The 22193-nt window shown below is 43.3% G+C and overlaps 1 long non-coding RNA gene across 1 annotated transcript in view; it reads right to left on the bottom strand.

The window, feature by feature from the left end:
* Positions 1-22193, bottom strand: part of LOC310677908 — a 109400-nt gene that overhangs the window by 63805 nt on the left and 23402 nt on the right. The window contains exons 2-3 of the long non-coding RNA XR_014511507.1: positions 20705-20828; positions 10322-10472 (exon numbers count right to left, since the gene is read on the bottom strand). This is a non-coding gene — a long non-coding RNA (uncharacterized lncRNA). The remainder of the gene's footprint in view (positions 1-10321; positions 10473-20704; positions 20829-22193) is intronic.

Below are 22193 nucleotides of genomic sequence, written 5' to 3' on the forward strand. Positions count from 1 at the left end.
TAAGCACCAATAATAATAACAACTTGGGAATCCCTCTTGGACTTTTCATGGGAAAAAGAAATGAATGATTCTGAGACACTTTGACTTAAAAGAAATATTGTGTAATAGAAAATGGAGAAGATGGATATTAACATGCACTGAATGTCTTAAATAATCTTTTTTTAATGTAACTGGCAGACAGAAAATCAGAAGCCCCTTTTCTCTATCCCTAATGTTTTCCCCCCTTTGTCCTTTTTTGTTTTTTCTTATTTGTTCTCTTTCTCTTTCCTTTTTTCTTCTTGTTCCTTCCTTCTTTGGAGTCCTATGTTTGGGGGCTTTGTTAAGCTCCAGAGGTTAAGTATTAATGGAGGTGATAGATAGTTCTTAGAGATGGGAGGCAGGGAAATGTTGTTCTCCCAGGTTGAGAGACTGGGAGGAAAAATGAGGGATCCCAGGTGAGAGCGGGGATGGATTGATACCCTATAGATGGTGGGGGCTAAGAATTGCCTCTGGGAGAGGACTCTGTATTCTACTTGTTTTGTTTGTAGTCCTTGCAGCTGTTATTTATTGTAATGCGAAAAATTTTAATTAAAAATATATTTAAAAAAGAAAATGGATGCCCATATTGGCAGTGAGTCCTGGAAGATCTGCTCCTTGCCGTGCAGGCCTTTTCTGCTTGGCCAGGGTGGGTGAGGTGGGCTGACTGACTTCAGCTACAAAAGCTGAGGCTGCTGAAGAAGTTGGAGGCCATATTGGTTGTGATTCCTGGAAGACCTGCTCCCTGCCTTGCTGGACTTTCCCACAAGAATGGGCCTTTTCTGTGGTGGCTCCCCGTTTGTGGAATGCTACCCCAAGAGAGGCTCACCTGGCACATCTGTTGAGTATATTTAGGCAGCAGATGAAAACATTTTTCTGTAACCAGGGCTTGGGCTGATTAACATTCTATGGCCTTTGAAATGTGCTTGTGAGAAGTTTTATTGGTTTGTTTTTGTTTTATTATGTATTTTGTATTCTCATTTTCTATTTATGTTGTGAACCTCCCTGTGATCTTCTGATGTAGGGCTGTATACAAATCTAATGAATAATAATAATAATAATAATGCCCAGAACAATTACTTCCTGTCATTTCATGGTGAGACAGGATCTGGTTTTCTTTCCATTGATAGCCACTTAGGCTTCTCTTAGGAGAAGCAAGGCTGGTTTTGGAGAAGAAGCATTGCTCATTTTCTTATGCATGTTGCCACTCTCTCCCGGAAGCCTCAAATTGCAAGAGGCAGGGGGGTGTATACTTTTGCTGTTTGTAACCTCCTGATATCTGTCCTAGATAAATCACTACAAATTAACTTTAAAGCTTAGCACTGGGACTGACTAATCTTCGGACAAATAATATTTCTCTAATAATGAATGCAAGCTGAGAATGCATTGTATTGTAAGGAAAGTGACAGGTCTGCCAAACCTCTACAGAACTTGCAAGATTCAGGCTCATGAGAGATTATTGTATACTGTGCTGACTAAGAAAAAGAAAAGACAGAATTGGGTTACTGTGCTGCAGCCATATAAATGTGCATGTAAAAGAACCATGTGGAACTAAGACAAGCACACCTTTCATGCCACCAGAACCTCCTACTGCTTGAAGTGGTGCTTCTGAGAATATGAAAAGAGCCACTTCTGCTGAAAGCGGTTAAGTATGGCTTGTCCATGAACAGATGGGCTCCCTTTTATTATTTGTCTTGGATATTTAAAGCTATTAAGCCTGCAGTCCTATACACAGTGGGGCTTACTCCTGTACTGACTAGACATGTACATGATTACAGTCTGCATCTTGGATGAATCAGCTCTTGGAATAACATTTTAAAGCTGGTGGTTTTTCAAAGGGTTATATATACTCAGTTGTTGACAACACAGTTCTCATCCTGACATGCCTTCCTTGTTCCTAGAGGAGGCAATTCTAAGGTGAGCGAGGAGGTGAGAACCAGCAGTTCATCTTCCTCATCTTGGACCAAAGTGAAGTTGGAGGAACATGGTTGTGCTCCCCCTTCATTTTCACTGTGTATATTACTTTCATTTTTAAAGTGGGGGGGGGAGAGAATAAGTTCTGGGGCTAGAAATGGTATTGTTTATTCCCTGGTTTTGGAGGGCTAGGTAGTGGAAGGCTGAGAAGGTGCTGGGTCCTTCAGATCCATGGCTTCCTCTGGTTCACCCCGAAGTCCATTTTTATCCCTACTGACATCAAAGGTCCATCATCAGTAGGACAAAGGGTTCAGAACTTTCCACAGCATTGGAGAGGTGGAATCCAACATGGGATATCCCTCTCTGAGGCTGGACTTCTTTCTCTGCCCTTGAAGGGGGAGATCTGTTGCTTCCTTTGGGCCTTGGGAAGTCCTCCCACAGATCATAGGATGGAAAGGCCAATGCTACTATCAATCAACCCTCCAGGTACGGATCTATGTTAATATAGATTTATCTACCCCTCAGCCAAAAAAATAGTTTGAGAATCCGTGGTCCTTTAAGATGCTTTCCTAACTTGATGCCATGTGGCAAGCATTAAAAATGAAGTTTCCTTCTGGAGACCTACATTCAAATTTCTGATAGGCAATGGATGTTGGAGTTTTATGGTGAAGTTACTTAACCATTTTGGACGGGGAAACTGTCAGGATGATACCAATATCTAACTCAAATGTTCACCTCAGAGGAGACGGCTCCTGACTGCTACTGCAGAGCAGCTTCTGACTATTGGAAGCTATAAAGGAATCATCCATGCAATGGATGGTGTGTAGGGAGAGTGGTTATGACAATGTTCTGCAGAAGAAGGCACTACTCCACTACCGTGCTCAAAATTACCTTCTCAGTCTCTCCAGAAGGCAAGCAGACCAAAGGGGAGGCCTGATGGCATGTAAAAGCCAGCAGATGGTACTTCAAGGTACCTTACAGAGTATTGCCTATGCCCCTGACAAGGTTTCATTTCTCTAGTCTGTTCTCTAGAGCTGCATTCCTACAAGACCACCAGCATCTCTCTTGTTTTAGACCTGAGCCCTTGGCCCACCATCAACTTAGTGCACAGGTAGCCAATGAGGTGCATTCCAGAAGGTGGAGGATTCCAACCCCCATCTACTTCAGCCAGCGTGCCAATAGTCAGAAATGATGGGAATTTTATTGCCACACATCTGGAGGGCACCACGTTGGCTTACCCCTGGTCCAGTGCTCAGACCTTTGACAAAAATGTTGCCACAAGGTGAGCCTTAGAAAACATATTTGTATAATCATATCAATCTTGAGTCATTTTTTCATCTAAAACATTGAAAGTAAATGCTGTGGAAAGTCTCCATGTTGTGACTTTTCTTTGTTGACGGTTATTGTATAGTCTCAACTGACAGTATAAAAGAAAAGGAGCAAGAGGGTGGCATTATAATCTCCCTCTACACTTATCTGGCCAAAAGAGAATGTTTCCAGCATGCTTGTGACCAAACTAGAAGCAAAGCTAAATGCATCCATTTCAGTGCTGTTTCTCTACTGACGAATAGAGGGACCCATTTCTTTGTTGTTTATTTTGTTCTGAGTTACCTCTCTGGGCTTCCACCGTGGTCCTGACAACCTGCTATTTGTTGGGGAATGGAAATTTCCATTGATGCCAAAGGAGCATAGGAGCCAACTCCTAGAGGCCATGGGGTCTTGCCCTCTCAATAAAATATTTGAGGAGCCCCCCCCCCGCCACTTGATGGGCATTGCCATTCAAATGGTGTTTGTGCGCACTGTGTTATGTGACTGACTATGCAGGGTGGGGCTTACCTGGGCCCCTCAATATTTTATTCAAGATAGCACCCCTGCAATGGAGTGTCCACCCCACCCGCTTATTCCACCTTTCTCTGTCCTCTCAATTCCCATCACCCCCAGCAGCAGAATATTAGAAAGAGTGGGATTAGTGAACTTTTAAAAGCCCTCACAAGCTGTACTGGCATGAAGTGTCAAACAGAACATATGAACAGAAGGAAGTGTTGCTTTTTCTGTTTTAATCAAGGGGGGTGGGAGAGAATAAGAAAGGTAAGTGGTAAGACAGGGAAGAAGAATGCTTATTTACAGTATGGTTTGCCTCATGCCCTCTGCATCTTGGTTACTCTTTCCTGCTCCTCAAATTCTGGCTTGCGAAAAGTGTTCAGCCTTCAGAACAAGAGATGGTGAAAAGGAAGGGGGTGGTCACACAGTGACATTTTGCTAAAGAGCAGAGCAACCTGCTCTGTAATGGTGAGGCCTGTCAGGTTGAAGAATTGAAGGGGAAAATTAGTAAGGCATTAAAATGCTTGATTCTGTCCAGAGATGCTCTCTTAAGTAAGCCATGCAAACTAATGGCTTTGCCTGTTCAAGGAACACAAAGACGATAGTAAAATGGTAACGACGCTAAGAGGAGGGGGTGGGGTGGGTCAAAGGGGTAAAAGTGATGAGAGCAGACATGTCATGTGGGTGAATAAGAGATGGTCATTAATAGCAGTTCAGGAGACAAAAGGTAACTTCACATAAGATTTAGTGATCTAGGCGGTAGCTGTTTTACAGAAGGCAGTGGTACAAGCACAAAGACAGCAGGGGGAATGGAGCTGCAGAGAAGAGGAAGAAGTAGAAAAGAAATATTTTCTGTCTGTAGGCAGTGGTTATTCTTTTTTACAAGGCAACACCTTACTCCCTGCCACAGTAAAAGCTTGCAGAGATATAGGAGAGGAAAGATACGAGTTCAAAGACAGAATACTTTGTCTGGTAGAGACAGCTGTTTGTTTGTTTGTTTGTTTGTTTGTTTAGAGATGCTGCTTCCCTCACGTGGTCATGTGAAAACCCTGCTTCCAAGCAAACAACGGGAAAAGAGAAAGGGGAGGGATTTATGATGGAAGGAAAATCTCTTATCTGTGTGTAGATGAGAGTGTGGTTAAATAGAGAAACTCCACAAAAAATATATTTCCAAGCCTTGAGGAACAGAGCAGCTAGAAGGGGGGGGGGGGAGCTTCAATTCATAGATCAGGTTTTGCCCGTAGAACAGGCATAGGCAAACTCGGCCCTCCAGATGTTTTGGGACTACAACTCCCATCATCCCTGACCAATGGTCTTGTTAGCTAGGGATGATGGGAGTTGTAGTCCCAAAAACATCTGGAGGGCCGAGTTTGCCTATGCCTGCCATAAAGGTACTCCCTCCAAAATATGTTAAAGGTAAAGGTAAAGGGACCCCTGACCATTAGGTCCAGTCGTGGCCGACTCTGGGGTTGCGGCACGCATCTCGCTTTACTGGCCAAGGGAGCCGGCGTACAGCTTCAGGGTCATGTGGCCAGCATGACTAAGCTGCTTCTGGCAAATCAGAGCAACACATGGAAACACCGTTTACCTTCCCGCCAGAGCGGTACCTATTTATCTACTTGTACTTTGACATGCTTTCGAACTGCTAGGTTGGCAGGAGCAGGGACCAAGCAACCGGAGCTTACGCTGTCGCGGGGATTCGAACTGCCAACCTTCTGATTGGCAAGTCCTAGGCTCTGTGGTTTAACCCTCAGCACCACCCACGTCCCCTATGCCTGCCATAGAAGCTGCTAATAAACTACAGCTACCAACTCTGCAATTATGAGAAAAGCACAGCTAAGAAACCCGGTCGCTTATTACTGATGCAGAGAACCGACAGATGGGGGTGGGGGTGTTATGATGCTGGAGTAGGATTACTACCTTTGGTCAGGCAAAATACAGGACAGGTCGGGGGAGGAGGTTGGGGCGCACACTCTCTCATAACAACAAATCCTCGCCCACTTTGTGGAGGGGAGTTCATCGCATTCTGCCTCTTGCCTCCCTCACCACCCTGGCCCTGCTCTTTCCCTCGAATCACACAGGTGGGCAGGGGCCAGGAATAGATGGCCAGCTCCCACAGTCACAGCTCCAGCTTCTTGCCAATGCTGGTGGCAGAAGAGGCTCAAGCGCATAGGAGGAAGGAGGAGGAGAGGGCAGGTTGGGGCGGCAGAGGGGGCCAAGTGGTGGCAGACCTGCACCATGGTAGACTGGCAGCGGCAGCTGAGGAGGAGCGCTAGCAAGAGGAAAGGAAGGAGGGTGCAAGGGAGGGAGAGAAGGTCACACCTTCTCTCTTCTCTCTGTTGTCACTCATACTGGGCCAGGCTCCTTGTCAGCTGCACAAACAGTGACACAGCCACCATTTGGGCTGGCTGCCTCCTTCTCACAGCCAACGGTGTCAAGGAAGGGAGGCGCTGCTCCTGGGGTTGGGGTGTATAATACAGTAGTGGCAACAACAGTGACAGGGAGTAAGGGAAGGGAGGTGGGTGGGTGATGCCAACCAATGAACTGCACCCACACTCTGCCCTGCCCATGCAAACTCTCTCTCTCTCTCTCCCCCCTCCCTCCCCACTGGACATATCCTCTGCCTGCACAGTTTTGAGGAGGAGAACAAAGATGAGTTTGAACATGGGGGAAAAGGTGTCCCTTTTGAAATCCAAATGGAACAGGGGACACTTTTGTCCAAAAAAAGGGACAATCCCATTTTTCTAGGACAGGTGGCAAACCTATGCTGGAATACCAGCCGAATGTTAGCACCCAGCATACCAAGGCATTTCCTGGGGCCTACACTGGTAAGTCCCACCAGGATTAATGTCAGAGCTGATGCTTTCCTTAGGGCCCTCAGCAGTGCTGCTGGAGCTGTCAGTCTCCCCCTTCTTCCTTTTGTGGGCTGGTGGCTGCAGTGCTATAATGTACTATGAGCTGAGGAACTCCTAAGCTCCTGGCCTATAACAGCTCTGTCACCACCACTGGGGGAGCCAGTAAATGATTGAACACAAGAAGAAAGGCTAGAACATTATAGAACCATAGTTGTCAGGTAATCCCATAACTGAATGTGACCAACACAAGAGGCTAATGGTTGCAGGGACCCTGGGACCCTGGTCAGTGTTGAGACCCACATGAGACAGCTGTCCCACCTCCTGCCAAATCAGGAGCTGGGCCTACTCAAGTTCTTAAAAAATACTGTTTGCTATTGTGCCACTACAATTTAGTAACTGGGGTGTAATGAAGGAAGATAAGAGCCTTCTTTGGTTCTCTGTGCTGTATGATTTATTTACAGAGAACCCTAGAGGAAAGCAAAAGTAACAAAGGCTGCAATCCTCTGCCTGCTTGTGTGGGAGAAAGTCCTATTGACCTCTTGTGCTCCAGGTTGACCCAGGAGCCTATCCTCAGAGGCTAACCTTCTTTCACTCTGATTGGGTCTAATCAGCACAAAGGGTGAGGAAACTCCTCAGTGGCTTAAAAGCCCCCTTTGGGGCTGATTGAGCAGTTCTAAGATTCTGGAGACTTGGACCCTGATGCAAAAATAGTAGCAAGTCTTCAACCCTGCTGTCCTGCAACCCTGGACTGCTAAACCTCTGCATGTGTGAGAGATCCACACTGCAGTCCCTCCCTAGGTCATTGTCAGATCTGGAAACGGGGGTTATGGTGTGACAAAGAGGGGGAAAAACATGAGCTGCTTTCATGCCCAAATGTTTCTCACAAAACCACAATGATATGGGAAAATGCTTTGGTGCAGCAGTGCAGTGTAAGAACCATTAGAGTAGCAGAGTCATCTGTTCAGTGTTTTGCTGAATTTTCTTCTACCACTGGTGGCATCTTCCACATCAGTGATGCAATAGCTCATGCTATGTATGGCTTTTTGATCATGTTTCCTGCTGCTTCTGTGTTTTAAAATGCCAGGCAAAAGCTGACATTTCCTTGAACTATAATCCTCTTGCTCTATAGTTAACGTAATGGCATTAGTAGGACACCTATGGCATAAGTGCTTTGAGAAATGAAATTTAAGGCACCTGTTAAGAATTTTAGACTGAACACTACCTGGTATATGTCAAGATAGCATTGCTAAATGGTAATTAAGAGCACCCTCTAATGAGATCCCCGAAGAAAACCTCTCACAATATTCACACCAGCTGCTTTGAGACAGAAAAAGAAGTTATAGTACTTTTAATTAAACAATCCCTCAACTGTAACAAAGGCATGGTCACATGGAGACATCAAATAGCTAAACTGCAGGATAACTGACATTTTTAATGGTTGGAACAGTATATAATTCTTGATTAGCAAACATATTGGGTCAAAGTAGAGAGGGCAATACCCCAACTCAAGAGTTTACCAGAATATCCATTTCCCAATTTTGGCATAGTCCCATCAACCCAAGCCTTGGCCGAGAAGACCCATTGCATTCCTTGGCAAATTGCATTCATATGCATTTTCTCCCAAAGTTTTTTATTTTTTATTTCTTGCAACATTGTTTATTTTTTCTTTTTTTTTCTTATTTTCAGTGCTTTTTTCTTAAAAAATGTTTAGGAGTACTCTCATTTTGACTCAAGAAAACCACCATTTTGTAGTTCAAATTTATAGTTCAAATTGGGAAAAATAAATACAGTAAATGGACAAAAGTACAAAAATTCACAAAAATGTTAAGGGGTATGCATTCCCCTTCATCCCCCCAGAAAAAGCTCTGCTTATTTCTTACATTTTTGCATAACTTTGACAGTACAATTCTTACTGAGCTGGCACATTAAATTAATTTGCAGTGAACTCCAAATGGAAAACATGGCTGTGATTACATTCAGATTATTTTGGTTCAGAGTAGACTAGATTACCGGAGCATGTTTTTATCATAGATTGCAAAGAGATTCCATATAGTAAAAAAAAAAGTCTTTTGAGGACCCAAGCTCCTCCTCCATGTGGATTGCTTCTGTATGAACCTTTTGCATGAATCACATGAAGGCCTGGTTTGTGTGGACTTTTCTAATTTGTGGGTTAGAGGATTCAGTTCATACTGGAGGCTATGCATGGAAGACGACTTGTGTCACTCCTCCCCCATGATATTTTAATATAACACTGTTGGGATTTTTGCCTATGTGCTATCTGATGCAGCTTCCCACAGAAGCAATTAAGGAGTTAGCCGAAGAGATATGGGACCTTGGATACAACTCTGCTATTGGTCGAGGTCACCCACATAGGCATGATGACTCATGACCTTCCTGCGGTTGGTTGGCTGGTTGGTTGGTCAGTAGTTGTTCTGAGAATTAGTTGGAGTTTGTTCAGAGAGAGTTAAGATCCATGTCTGTATCCTGTATATAGTAACTTGTGAATGTGCTGTAAATAATAAACCTATAAGTAACCAAGTTACTAGTAGCAGCGTCTTGTCCTGCTTCATCCTGCCAACTTGCAACTGACTGCTTCTGGACAGTCTGCGTATGCTCTGCAATATTCAACAGGTTATGGTTGAGATCCTTCAACAAACACTTTGCTGAATATATGGATCAGGGTTCTATTTGTGTTTATTACTCATATTCTCGTGGCCATAAGTTGTCATGCTCTCATTAAACTAGCGATAGTTGAGATAATCCTGGGATCATCATCTTCAGCAAAGGGAAAATAGGGACATCCCATTCCATAATGATAATTTTACTATTTATACCCCACACATCTTACTGGGTTGCCCCAGCCATTCTGGGCAGCTTCCAACATATAAAAAATCATAATATAACATTTTTTAAAAAAATCTCTACACAGGATTGGGGATCAGGTAACTCCAAACCCTCTAGCATTTCTCCAAGGAAAATAGGGACATTCTAAGGAAAGGTGGGACATTCCAGAATCAAATCAGAAACTGGGACAGCTTCACTAAAATCAGGGATGTCCCTGGAAAATAGGGACACTTTGGGGGGTCTGTGGGATGCACGTTGGCTGAGATATTGGGAATTTGCATTGCTACATTTCCCAAAGGCATCATGGGAGACAAGAATGTATGTATTTAGGGCAGATCCTTCCAGCCTTTGACAAATAACTTAACATGCAGCAACCAATCCGCGATTGAGAATGAAGAGAATAGAGAACTAAATTTAAAAATAAAATTAATTTTGAGGTGGAAAATGCTAAGGCCTGCAGTTTCCCATATTTTTGTAGTACAGTAAGTTTGTTCTCTTATTAAATATGTATAAGTAGGTTATAGCTAAAGATGCAATGGAAGACTTTCGATTTTCTTTATGTTGCCATCAGGGAATTGCTAATGGGAAAAGAAGATTTCTGAAGGCAATTATGATAGATTTTAGCTTCCATGCACCACAGGTGGATGAACCTTGAGAAAACTAGCAATTTCCTGACTAGAGTTGTGGAGAGAAGAGGTAGATGCATGTGAGCCTTGATCAGTATCCCTAGGCCTTTGTGATTCTGCAAATATTTTGTATCAAGCGCTGTTTTGCCTCATCACACATTTCTTAGGGTTAGCCTTACACAATTCCACTCTCTCAGAAGTGGTGCCTGATAAAACTAGTTGTCCCTGAGAAAAGAGGGTTTATACCTGATATGCACTTGGCTAATTTCAATAACTGTTTCCTTACACCTGTTGAAAAGGCTCCTCCTATCTGAGAAGGTGGTGGGTAGGTTCTGCCCTCCCCCATTTCCCCTTGTGGCTTTGGGAAAGTCACTATTTCTTAGGTTCAGTTCCCCACCTGTGTAAAAAAACATAAAAGTAGCCTCCTCATGAGCCAGATGTGAAGATTAACCATAAAGATTAAAAGCACTCTGCAAATTTCAATGGAAATAAAAATGACAAATGACAGACTAGTAACTCTAAGTGCTGGCAAGAAGAGCCAGTTGCTTGGCCAGGTTGAACTTCTTAGGATGACTTCATCTCTCCTTCAGAAATGGATTCTTTTCAGTAACAAAAAAAGAAAAAGGGAAAGGGAATAATTTGGAGACTGACAGAAACTATTAAGCAACACCACTGCAACGGGGAAAACAGTTATCTAATACAAGGAAGGGGGACCTGTGGCACTTCAGGTGTTGTTGGACACCCATCATGTCTGGTATAAAAACATAAGAAGAACCCAGCTGGTTCACACCAAAGACCCATCCAGTCCAGCTTCCTGTTGTCCAATGGCCAACCAGATGCCTATGGAAAGCCCATGAGAAGGACATGGGTGCAACAGTGCTCCCCACTTGTGACTTCCAGCAACTGGTTTTCAGCATAGAGGTAGGGGTGTGTGTGTGTGTACTAGTCTGCTGTACGAAGGCTTAAATTCTCATTCATTGCTCCACTCACTTTTGCGTCTGGGCTCACCTACCACTGGCACATACTCCACCCACCACCCCAAATATTGCCTACAAGAAAATGTAGCACTTAGGTTGAAAAAGGTTCCTCACCTCTATGGGATGATAATCAGCCAAAGTTCTCTCTCTCTCTCTCCATCCTGCCTAAGTACATGGAGTGTTCCTAATCTCATCTTTCCATTTTACAAAGATGGCGGTGCAAAGTGGCATTCTAGAAAGATCTGAGCTACCATTCATCTTCCTGGTACGTATCCTACATGCTGTTTTCAGAGGATCCACAATTCTGCTTCAGACACCATGGTAAATCTGGACAGGACAGGGCAACAATAGCCCAGCATTGCTTTCAATCTACTCTGCTAATGCACATTTGCTTGTTTTGTGGTCTTGGAAGCACTGGGGGCGGCATACATTGACTAGGCTGTCAAATTGCAATGATGGGGTGCCTTTACAAACACAGATGACCTGACACTCAAAATGTCTTTGAATTAAAAGCCAGGGAAGGATTAAAAGCCAATGCTGATGGCATTTGCTGTGTTTGAAGGAAGATTTTGAAAGTGCATATTTTCCCTGTGAAGCTTATGAGTGGCAGTCAGCCAAAGTCAGTAGCACTGCCATTATATTAAAGTCTATATATCCAACGCTGGCCTGTGTTAAATGTACCATCTAGTCACCTGCTGCATTCTGTCTGATGTTTTGTATGGCTTGTCAGTATTAATTGCAAGGTTCCTGGGTCAGGGATCACCCATCCTGCATACTGTCAATACATACTGCAGCCAGCACAAAGTGCTAAATCCGAAGATGACAGCTGGCAGAAAACATGAGCAAATTAAAAAGCTGCTTTGCCAGTCCTGCAAGTTCCAAAGAAAAGGAGCAGCCCCCTTAACAAGGGTCAGCACTAGCTGTTCTCCTGTTGTTTTTGCCTCTCAAAACACCAGGGCTTGGCGGGTTTATTCTTTGCTATTTCCTTTGCTCTGCAACAAGCTGGGGTATGGGTGGGTGGGTGAGCAAAGAAGCACAGTGATGAACAGGTGCCCTGTGGGTGAAGTGGAAGGAAATGAATCATTTGGCATTTTCTTCTGATCATATTAGCACATTTAATTGAGCCATTGGAATCCAAAGTGTGTCTAGAAAAATTGGTCAACCAACCCAGACATCAGAAAAAGACAGATGGAAAATGGGTAGCCTGATAGCATCACAAACTGCGTCTGCTTGAAACTATCTTTACTGTGTTAGCTGAACCTACAAATAATGAGATGACATGATTTCATTCCTTCCTTTCCCCAATACTATGTGTCACTGTACCTGTATCTTTCAGAAACAGACCTTTTGGAGACAGTGTTAGCAAAACATCACATTGAGATATGTTGTTTGCAGATGACACAGCCTTGACTCTGTCGTCTGAGGAAGCTCTACAGAGACCATTTTGCACAAGCCTGCAGGGAGTTCAGCCTTACCATCAGCTTGACAAAAACCAACATCCGGGGTTAGAATGTCATCAGCACTCCACACACCAGCATTAGTGATCACATGCTTGAGGTGGTAGATAATTTTATTCTGCTTGGGCTGCACCATAACCAACAACCTTTCCATCAATGTGGACAAGTGTATTGTCAAGGCAGCTACATCAATAGCTCACCTCTTCAAAAAGATATAGGAGAATGTGGTGCTAATGACCAATACCAAGATGAAGGTCTACCAGGCTTGCATGTTGAGCACGCTGTTTTATGGAAGCGAGTCATGGATAACTAATACCTGGCAGGAGCAACATCTCAATGCTTTCCATATGTATTGCATCAGGAAGATTTTGGGCATCACATGGCAGGACAAAGTCTCAAACAAAGATGTGCTCTCGCAAGTCCACATTCCCAGCATGCTTGTACTTCTCTCTCAGCAACATCTACACTGACTTGGTCATGTACACAGAATGGAAGATAGAAGGATCACCAAGGAAGTGCTCTCTGGCTGCAGTCATCAAGCCATTTGGCAAACCAACTCTGTATTACAAAGAGGTCAGCAAATGTGATTACGAAAGCTGGAAACGTGGAAATCCCTTGCAGACAACCACAGCATCTGGAGGAAATCAGTCAGCAGTGACCAGAGGAGGAATGATCACTGGGATGAGCACAGAAAGAAGAAACACCATAGAACACCTGCATCAGCACAACTGGATGCCTTCATCTGCCCCTCATGCAACAAAATACGTCTCTCCTGTATTGCTCTCTAAAGCCACAGAAGCTGTAACTCTCCAATGGTTTGATTTCACCCCCAAAGGTTCACTCCTCCATTGTTTCCCAAGACAGATGGATGCCAACAATGTTGTGATCTGAATGTTCTGAGGGTCACATCAAATGAATTTATTTAGCATTTCTTCTCACATGTTACACTGAACACTGACTCTACACATCTACAAATGTGTATAAAAGAATGTACACTTACTGATTGGTACAGCCCAGCTCTTGAATACAGGTACAAAAGTTTGTATACCTATTGAATGTTACATGTGAAAAACTGCACATGTTCACAGCTCAACTATTTGTGTGTGCTTATTGAAGTGTGTCGGAACACCTCTTATAAGACAAATGCTTCAGCAAAAACAGAATAGAAAACCAAAATAGAAAATCATAAGGCAAAAAGGCTTGTACAAGGATGTTTAGTACAATTCAACATGAGAACTGAGTGGACTTTGTTTGGCACACAATAATGATACTGGTCAAACATATTGGGCCAAGAGTTTCATCATTTTGAACCACAGAGAGAGCCTGTAGAGCTTATTTTGGTAACTGCCATTTTGTTTTCCTCAGAATGCCTCAATGTGCTTCAGGTTTGCTTCCACAAGACGTAAGTATCAGGCAGTGGCCTCCTAAAAAACTTTGCTAGTCATGACACAAATGATGTAGTTTAACACTAGACTGTAAACTACATCATTTGTGTTGGTCATGCCATCTTTCCAAGGCCTTGATATCTTTCTTAGTAAGTAGACGTCTTCAGTTCTTTTCTGGATCTGCATAGTAGAGCACATTCACAGGCTTCTGTAGTTTGCAGAGCAATATATCATGAGCGCTGAATAGTTTTTCTCACCACTACCCTACATATCAATACTCCTGTTCATACTGCATAAAGCACTGAGTCAGTTGGAGAAGGTATTCTGTGCAATTCTCTTTGAAATTAATACAAAAGGTGCCAGGTCCCATCTGCATGCCATTCTCATTCAGTTCAATGAGATTTGTGCAGGAAAAATTCCCAGTAGATCATATCCCAAATCACCAGGGAGACCTCTTCATTTAATAGCCATGTTCTTAGTGCCTCCCTCAGAAGGACAAGAGAGACAAGCCAGCAGGAGTTGTCTTATTAAGCATTATTGCCAAAGGGAATTCTTCATAGTATAAGCAAACAAGATGTATTCACCAATCTGCAATAGCCCATAGTGCCAGGGGTACTGCAATGGCACAAAGCCATGTCACATTCATCCAGTATGCTCCAGTGAACCTTGCTCTTGGCCATCATGCTGATTCCAATTTCCTAAATGGATGAAGGCTCCAAGAGGCTCCATTTCAACTACTTGGGCTGCCTTTTCAGTCTCATAACAGTAAGTGTAGAGGTAGATGCCAGGACCACTGAGATTTGCATATTTAAACCTCCCCTCTTGAAAGCTTCTGTGACCTTGAAAGGAAAACAGCAGCTACACAAGTTGTCTTGCTCAGTCAAGGAAGCTCCATCATGAAGCTTTTGATCTGCGAAAAAAGTCAACCTCTAGGTGCAGGAAACTTCAGAGTCTTTTCTATTTTTTCCATGTTGTGCTGACCCTTGTTCTGAGATACCTGTCTGGGGTGGCCAAAGACTTTTTTTGGACTTTAGGTGGGAAATACAGATGGTGCTGGAGAAAAAGTTTAATACATAAGCAAGAGTAGAGACATCAGTCTATGTTGTGGAAGACCTAACACAGGGATGAGGAACCTAAGGCCCTCCAGATTTTGCTAGATTACAACTTCCATTGTCCCTGACCACTGGCCGTGTTGGTTGGAGCTGATGGGCACTGGAGTCCAGCAACATCTGAAAGGCCACAGCTTCCCCACTCCTGATTTACAGAAACAACAAGCTTAATGACAGGCCTGGCAATGCAATCTGTTCAGTCTATCCAAAATATCAGCTTTAATGGATGTGGAAAATATGAGGGTCAAACAGGCTGGATATCCACATGCAGCAGAACCTGTGGTAGAATGGACTGTACCACTTCAGACAGCAGGTGAGGGAATCACAGCTTCTCTGTTTAAAAATAATTCATGCAAGCAGAAAACAAGCAGAGCAAGAAGAAAGCTCACCTAAAACTTTTCTTTCAGAAGTTTTTCCTCCCTACCTGTAGCAAGTGGAGCATTTGAGTCTGAAAAGTAAGGGCAGAGCTGGCCAGCCCATGAGGCCGGGTGAGGTGGCTGCCTCAGTCAGCACACCCAAAGGGCAGCACACCCATTTTGCCACCCAGCTTTGCTGCTGGACGGGGGGGACGGGACATTTCCCCCTGCCACCTGGCACTGTAGCAGGGCTTTGAATTGGCCCACTGGTGGGGAGAGTTTGTGCTGCCCTCACAGGGGTGGCAGCAGGGCATTTCGCCTCAGGTGCCAAAATGCCTCATGCTGCCCCTTAGGATTGTACCCATCATACGTGTGTAGCTACTGCCTGAAAGTCCTTTGCCATTTGAACCCAGTAAGCTCATCAAATAGCTTCCCCCTCACCCTGCAAACTGAGATGCCTTGTATCTTAGTGTTTTTGCACCAGTGGGCTAGGTGGTCGTTCATCCTTGGTGGGAAACACAAGTGCAAGGCATCAGTTGCACAAGTACAGATGCCCTACACATTGCAAGGATGCTGAAATAAAGCTATATTGTCTTTCTTGGCAATTGCCCATCCTTTAATCAATACTACCGAGCCTCAGCTCTCCCCACTCCTACCTTGCCTTATCTGCCAGATTTCCCTTTAGCTAGTTATAACTGATCTAGCATTTTTTTAAATTTTCTCTGTACTATGCTCTTTCTCTGATTTTTAAGTTCCCCATTGGCCTTAATCAAGCTTATGTTGAGCCTGGCAGTCTTGGCAAGTTTGCTCAGCTTTAATGAAAGGTGAATTTTCTCCCCAGGCAGGTTTGCCTGTGTTCTTCCTAGCTCAAATTCAGACTTTTCACTATTGCAATATTGAAAGAACATATACACAGACTTTCCATCTTGGTCCAATAGCAAGGACAACATATTGCCCTCTTTTAGCTCTCAGTTCAGTCTGTTTAATTATACCAAAGCCTCGCTGTATCATTTTTTACAGTCTCCTATACAAGGCCAAATGAGCCACTGCAAGCTGCAACCAGGATTTCCAAAGTGCTTGCCTCATATGATGACACCTATGGAGGCAAATCTCCACCAGAAACATAATTTTCAGGATGATTTTCATTACTGCTCCAAGCTTAGTGGATTCTAGTAGTTATGATAGAAGAAGCACTCCCATTACAGGGACCCTAGAGATGAAAATCCATTGTACTCAGCAAGGAATCAGAGAATAAATGCCAGACATACTTTAAACTAGTGACTAGAGTAAGTTTGTTTTTAAATAGATTTAGACATAATTGTAGTGGATAAATCTATCAATGATTTCAGCTATCATAATGTTACAGAGGTTGCACGCTACCCCCAGTCTCTGCTGAGAGATAGCAAGATTCCAGGGGGTTCTAGAAGATCACCAAGGGTTATGTTTCCATTGGGAAATCAAGGCACAGTGGAGACTACTGTCTTTAAGAAATATGGTCCATTGTACACATATTTACATCTGGGTCTACTTTGGAGAGAGTTCACAGCAGTATATCTCAAGAGGAGCTTCTTCCCTCAGCAGTGCAGCACTGGATTACCAAGGCATCTGACTGTCATCTCTGGGCTTCTGCGCCCCAGCCTGCCAATGTGGTTTTGGCCGTCACAGCATCTCATGGAGTCCTGCCAACTTCCTTTCTTTTCCCCAAGAACCCCTGCTCCCAGCAACTCCTCCCCATTTGTCTGCTTGCTCCCCGCTTAACCCAGACCTCTGATTTTCAAACGAATACATTTTTCCTGTGTGACATCATGCCTCCTGCAGTGGCAGATCTTGGCAATATGACGCCCTGTGTGAGGCCAAAATTTGATTACTTCTCCCCAGCTCAAAGTCGGGTAAGGGAGGTGCTAGGCTTTGGTATGAGGCTCTGGCAGGATCCCAGAGCCCTCCTGACTCCTTCCCAAAGCTGGGCAAGCACTTACTAGGCTTTGGGAAGCAGGCAGGACAGCACACCCTTGGCTCCTGTGCCCTGTGTGGGAGAACTAGTCATGCTATCCTATATCTGCCTCTGCCTCCTGTAACCTCCCAACTCTGTTAATTACTCAGAGCTCAAACAAGAGAGTCAATGACTGTCCATTGTCTTGTAATTACACCTTCGTGGCCCTTCTGCCCAAGCGATTTCCTGGTTTAGCCTGCATTTTTAATTTAATGTCTGGCATCTTTCCTTCAACACTACAAATATTATATAAATTCTACCATTTATTAATTTCTAACATTCACTGACTCTAGCAGTTATGGGTGCCCTTGTACCCCCAAACTCTGTAACAATAACTAAGAATGGAACATCCCTGTTTCAGAATCAGTATTTTAACTTTAAATTTGTTTAACAGTGCAGTTGTTTTACACAAAAATTGCACAAAACAAAATGCCCCATAATGTGGAAAAGGCACAATTACATGTAATACCTAGAAACATACTAAAAATAACAAAAGGGCTATAAAATGAGAAATAACTAGTTATGTATTAAAAGATTAAGTATAATTATTATGGATTTTGGTATGTCATTAATGATAAAGGAAGATGAGTCTATATCAGTTTCTGAATAACAGATAAAACAAGAGATGGTTATGCTTATGTGTTCACAGGGGAATATGGCTGTATTCTGGAGAAAGTTTTGTACTTAGATGGTTTGTCGCAATGATGCAGAAGACAATTAAAAACTCTACATGCATCCTCTCAGTTGCTGTGAATCATTCTCCTTTGATTATTTATTGGCAGCAGAAAGAAGAACTTAATAAAAACTTATCCCCCATTTTTCCTTCCCTGTGTACAAACAGTTGTTGTCATCTTCGTTATCTTTTGCTTGCTACTCCAGCTCTCCTTAATCTGGTGCTCCTTAATCTGGTGCTGGTATTTTTAAACTACGAATCCCATCATCCCTGACCACAATGGCCATGCAGGCTGGGGCTGATGGAAGTTGGAGTTCAAAACATCTGGAGAGCACCAGCTTGGCAAAGGCTGTGCTACTCTGACCTGTTGCTCAGTTGACACACAGAAATTTACCTCCCATTCCACTTCTTCCCATTACTTGCTCCCCTTTTTCTTCAGCTACCCTCCTCCTTATCTGACTGAAAACAGAAGACTGGATTTTTAATAAATCTGCAGAGGCCGAAGACCATAGCAACGAGGACATAATTACATTATTAGAAGCCTCCTTTCTCCGTGATACTTTTATATCCTCAAGGATATCTGTTTTTCTGAACTATGAGATTTAGTGCAAAATTTAATGACAATTCTTCTGCTTCAATTTCTGTTATTTATTGTTATTGTTATAGATAATGAAATCTGGTAAGAAACTAGCAGCCATTCTAATTCTGAGAAAGAGAGCTAGCTTTAGCTTTAAGCTACCCAAGTAGATTGGGAGTTGATGCTTTTCTACACACGCACACACACACACAGAGAGAGAGAGAGAGAGCTTCATTCTCTGACATCAATACTTCATGTGGCCATGCATCCTGGGCCAGTTCTCTAATATAGCACCACCTTGTAGACCATCTTTTCCCCTGCCCCCAAAGACACCACAGCTGGTGACACTTCTCAGCTGAACACGCACACACAGGAGAAGTTTTGGACAGCTGTTGCATCCTTTAGATTGCACCAGAATCCATCATCCAACATGTCATCATCCAATGTGGTGTCTTTACTCTGTTCCACTTTGAATAGCTGCTAACTTTCCCAATAATTGGTTCCCTATAGTTATAGGCCTGTGTATGGTGAAAGGCAAGATCTAAAAAGCAATGGTGAGAAAGAAAACTTGGCAAATTAAGAGTGGAGATTAAATGTTAAGATCAAGATAAGCTTTACACCATAGGTGCTAAATCAGTGTTCTCCATCCCATATCAATAGCTGCAGTTTTAAGATAATAAACTGAAGGGAAAGAAGCCACAGGTATTAATAAATGCTAATGTGAAGCAGAAAGAGATTTGTGTTGTTTGTAATCACATCATACGGTGGAGATGGCTTTCAAAGGTCATATACAGGCCACAGAAAAACAAGTCCCTCCATTGTATTATTTCTAATTACCCAAATTGGGAAGTGATGGCAATAGTTTCCATTAGGATTTGATATGCATGCAACCAATTATATAAGCCCTATGAGTGTATCAGCATAAACAGATTTCTTAGAGTCACGTCATAAAATTGTAACACTTGTAGAAAAACACAACATTCACTGAGCTAGCAAAGCATCCCACTGAACTTAAACAGAGATGGAGTCTTGGGGCTTACATAATGCCCTGCATGTGTGTCCTGGTTGCCTGGTTATTCAAACTGGTGGAATTACTAGGAATGGATTTGCTTTGTACAGTTAACACAAAAGCTATAAATCAGTAGCACTGGAGGAAATGCATGACGGTGAAGCACCCACCCACCAGTCCTCCACAGAGCTTTCTGTGCCATCCAGGTGACAAGGCACTATGAGCAGCGAGCAGGTGCACAGCAGAAGAGTTTTCACTGGGCAAGTATATTGGAATCATTGGTGCAAAACAAAACAAAACTCACATGGGCCAGTGATGAAATGAGTTCTTAGCATCTTTCCCAAGTATCTGTTTTATAGATTCACTGGGGAAGTCACACCAGTGAATCTATAAACAGCTCTCAAAGGAGGGTTATATCTGTAATGTGAACCACCCTGAGAACCCTGGGTATAGGGCAGTTAATTAATTAATTAATTAATTAATTAATGTAGATGTTCCGTTATGTTACCAATACATGCTGATGAGCATGCTGCTGCAAGGGAGCAGGTTGCACTGTTGTCTAAACCCAACTTCTTGGGTTTACCTAAATTATCATCCCTACTGCCATTCTTTGGCTCTGGTTGATTGTTTCTGAATTTTTTATTGGAAGAGATAGCAGAGATGCTTCTCATCTTAGCAGGGATGACTTTGACTAGGTGACCTGTTTGTCTTCTCGGTCTGCTGCACAGATGATGGACAACTTTAAGGCCCCTGCTCTCCCCCCAGGTCTTCAACTATTATATCATCTGAATGGAAAAGAAGAGAAGGCTAGCAAGCATAACTGTTTTATAGGGACTTTCCTATTTACCCTGAACATATCCTTGGAAATCAACATTACCTTCATGTTTTACTTGGTGTTTCTCCCTCCTGCCATCTTCCTCCAGATCAGGACGGCAGGAGGTCTGCAGAGCTTACAGGGAAACAAAGAACCACATGGGATATGTTTATTTTCTGAACCTTCAAATAGGCCTCAGACAGTTACAGAGAGACCTTTCCCAAGAATCCTTAGGGATTAATATTATTCTGAAAGCAACATCTATATGCTGGAGGGGCTTACCTTTTGTGTCCTCTCAAAGAGGGGTGCGGAGGGGGAGGTTGTGGGCGAGGGGGAGGTCTCAGGGAGAGGAGAAATCTTAGTTTTTCTCCCCAGATGGGAAAAGACTTTTCTCAGTCAGGAAAGCCTAGAAAAGAAAGAGAAATGGGGCTCACAGTTAGTATTCCCTAACTCCTCTATGCTCAATATGAATTCTCTATCATCGCAGAATTCATATGCTGAGAAAATCCTACTTACATGTTTATCTCCTTTCTTTCATACAGACGAAATGATCCCACCATAGGAGATCACTAGGCCTTTTAGCACTCTGGTAACCAATGAGCCAGCAGGAGGAGGTGTCACATTGAACCCGACGACCCAGAACCCTGGGCCCTGAGAAAATGAGAAGCCACAAGCACTGCTCCTCTTAAGTGATGCTACTAAGTTTTCTCATACGGCTTTTCTTCCATGTTCCACTTTTTATAAATATGCGAAATTTTTCCTATTCCTTTGGATTCCAGCTGCAGTTGTTCCTTCATCTACCGAGCACTAGCTATGTCCTATACCTGTCTAATACCCTCCAACATTTCTCCCATGAAAATAGGAATTTCCTATTCCATTATGATGATGATGATGATTTTGGGCCATTTCCAACTTATACAAAAAAACATCATTAAACATTACCAACCCCCCCCCTTCCCAATGAAAAAAGGAATGTCCTAAGGAAAAGCACCCCTTCATGGATCACTGCCTTGCCGTGGTGAAGGGGCTTGAATAACTCAGAGAAGCTATGAGCTATGCTGTGCAGGGCCACCCAAGATGGACAGGTCATAGTGGAGAGTTTTGACCAAACGTGATCCACCTGGAGCAGGAACCGGCAAGCCACTCCAGTATCCCTGCCAAAAAAACTCCATGGACAAAGACAAAAGGCATATAAAAGTTATGACGCTGGAAGATGAGCACCTCAGGTCGGAAGGCGTCCAACATGCTACTGAGGAAGAGTGGAGGACAAGTACAAGTAGATTCAGAGCTGATGAAGCGGCTGGGCTAAAGCCAAAAGGACGCCCAGTTGTGGATATGCCTGGAAGCGAAAGGAAAGTCCAATGCTGTATAGAAAAATATTGCATAGGAACTTGGAATGTAAGAACCATGAACCTTGGTAAGTTGGATGCGGTCAAAAATGAGATGGCAAGAATAAATATTGACATCCTGGGCATCAGTGAACTAAAATGGACGGGAATGGGCGAATTCAGTTTGGATGACCATCATATCTACTATTGTGGGCAAGAATCCCGTAAAAGAAATGGAGTGGCCCTCATAGTCAACAAAAGAGTGGCAAAAGCTGTATTGGGATGCAATCTCAAAAATGATAGAATGATCTCGATACGAATCCAAGGCAGACCTTTTAACGTCACAGTAATCCAAGTTTATGCACCAACCACTGGTGCTGAAGAAGCTGAAATTGGCCAGTTCTATGAAGACTTACAACACCTTATAGAACTGACACCAAAGA

Source organism: Podarcis tiliguerta, assembly GCF_965153285.1.
Source record: "Podarcis tiliguerta genome assembly, chromosome: 5".
Taxonomy (NCBI): Eukaryota; Metazoa; Chordata; class Lepidosauria; order Squamata; family Lacertidae; genus Podarcis; species Podarcis tiliguerta.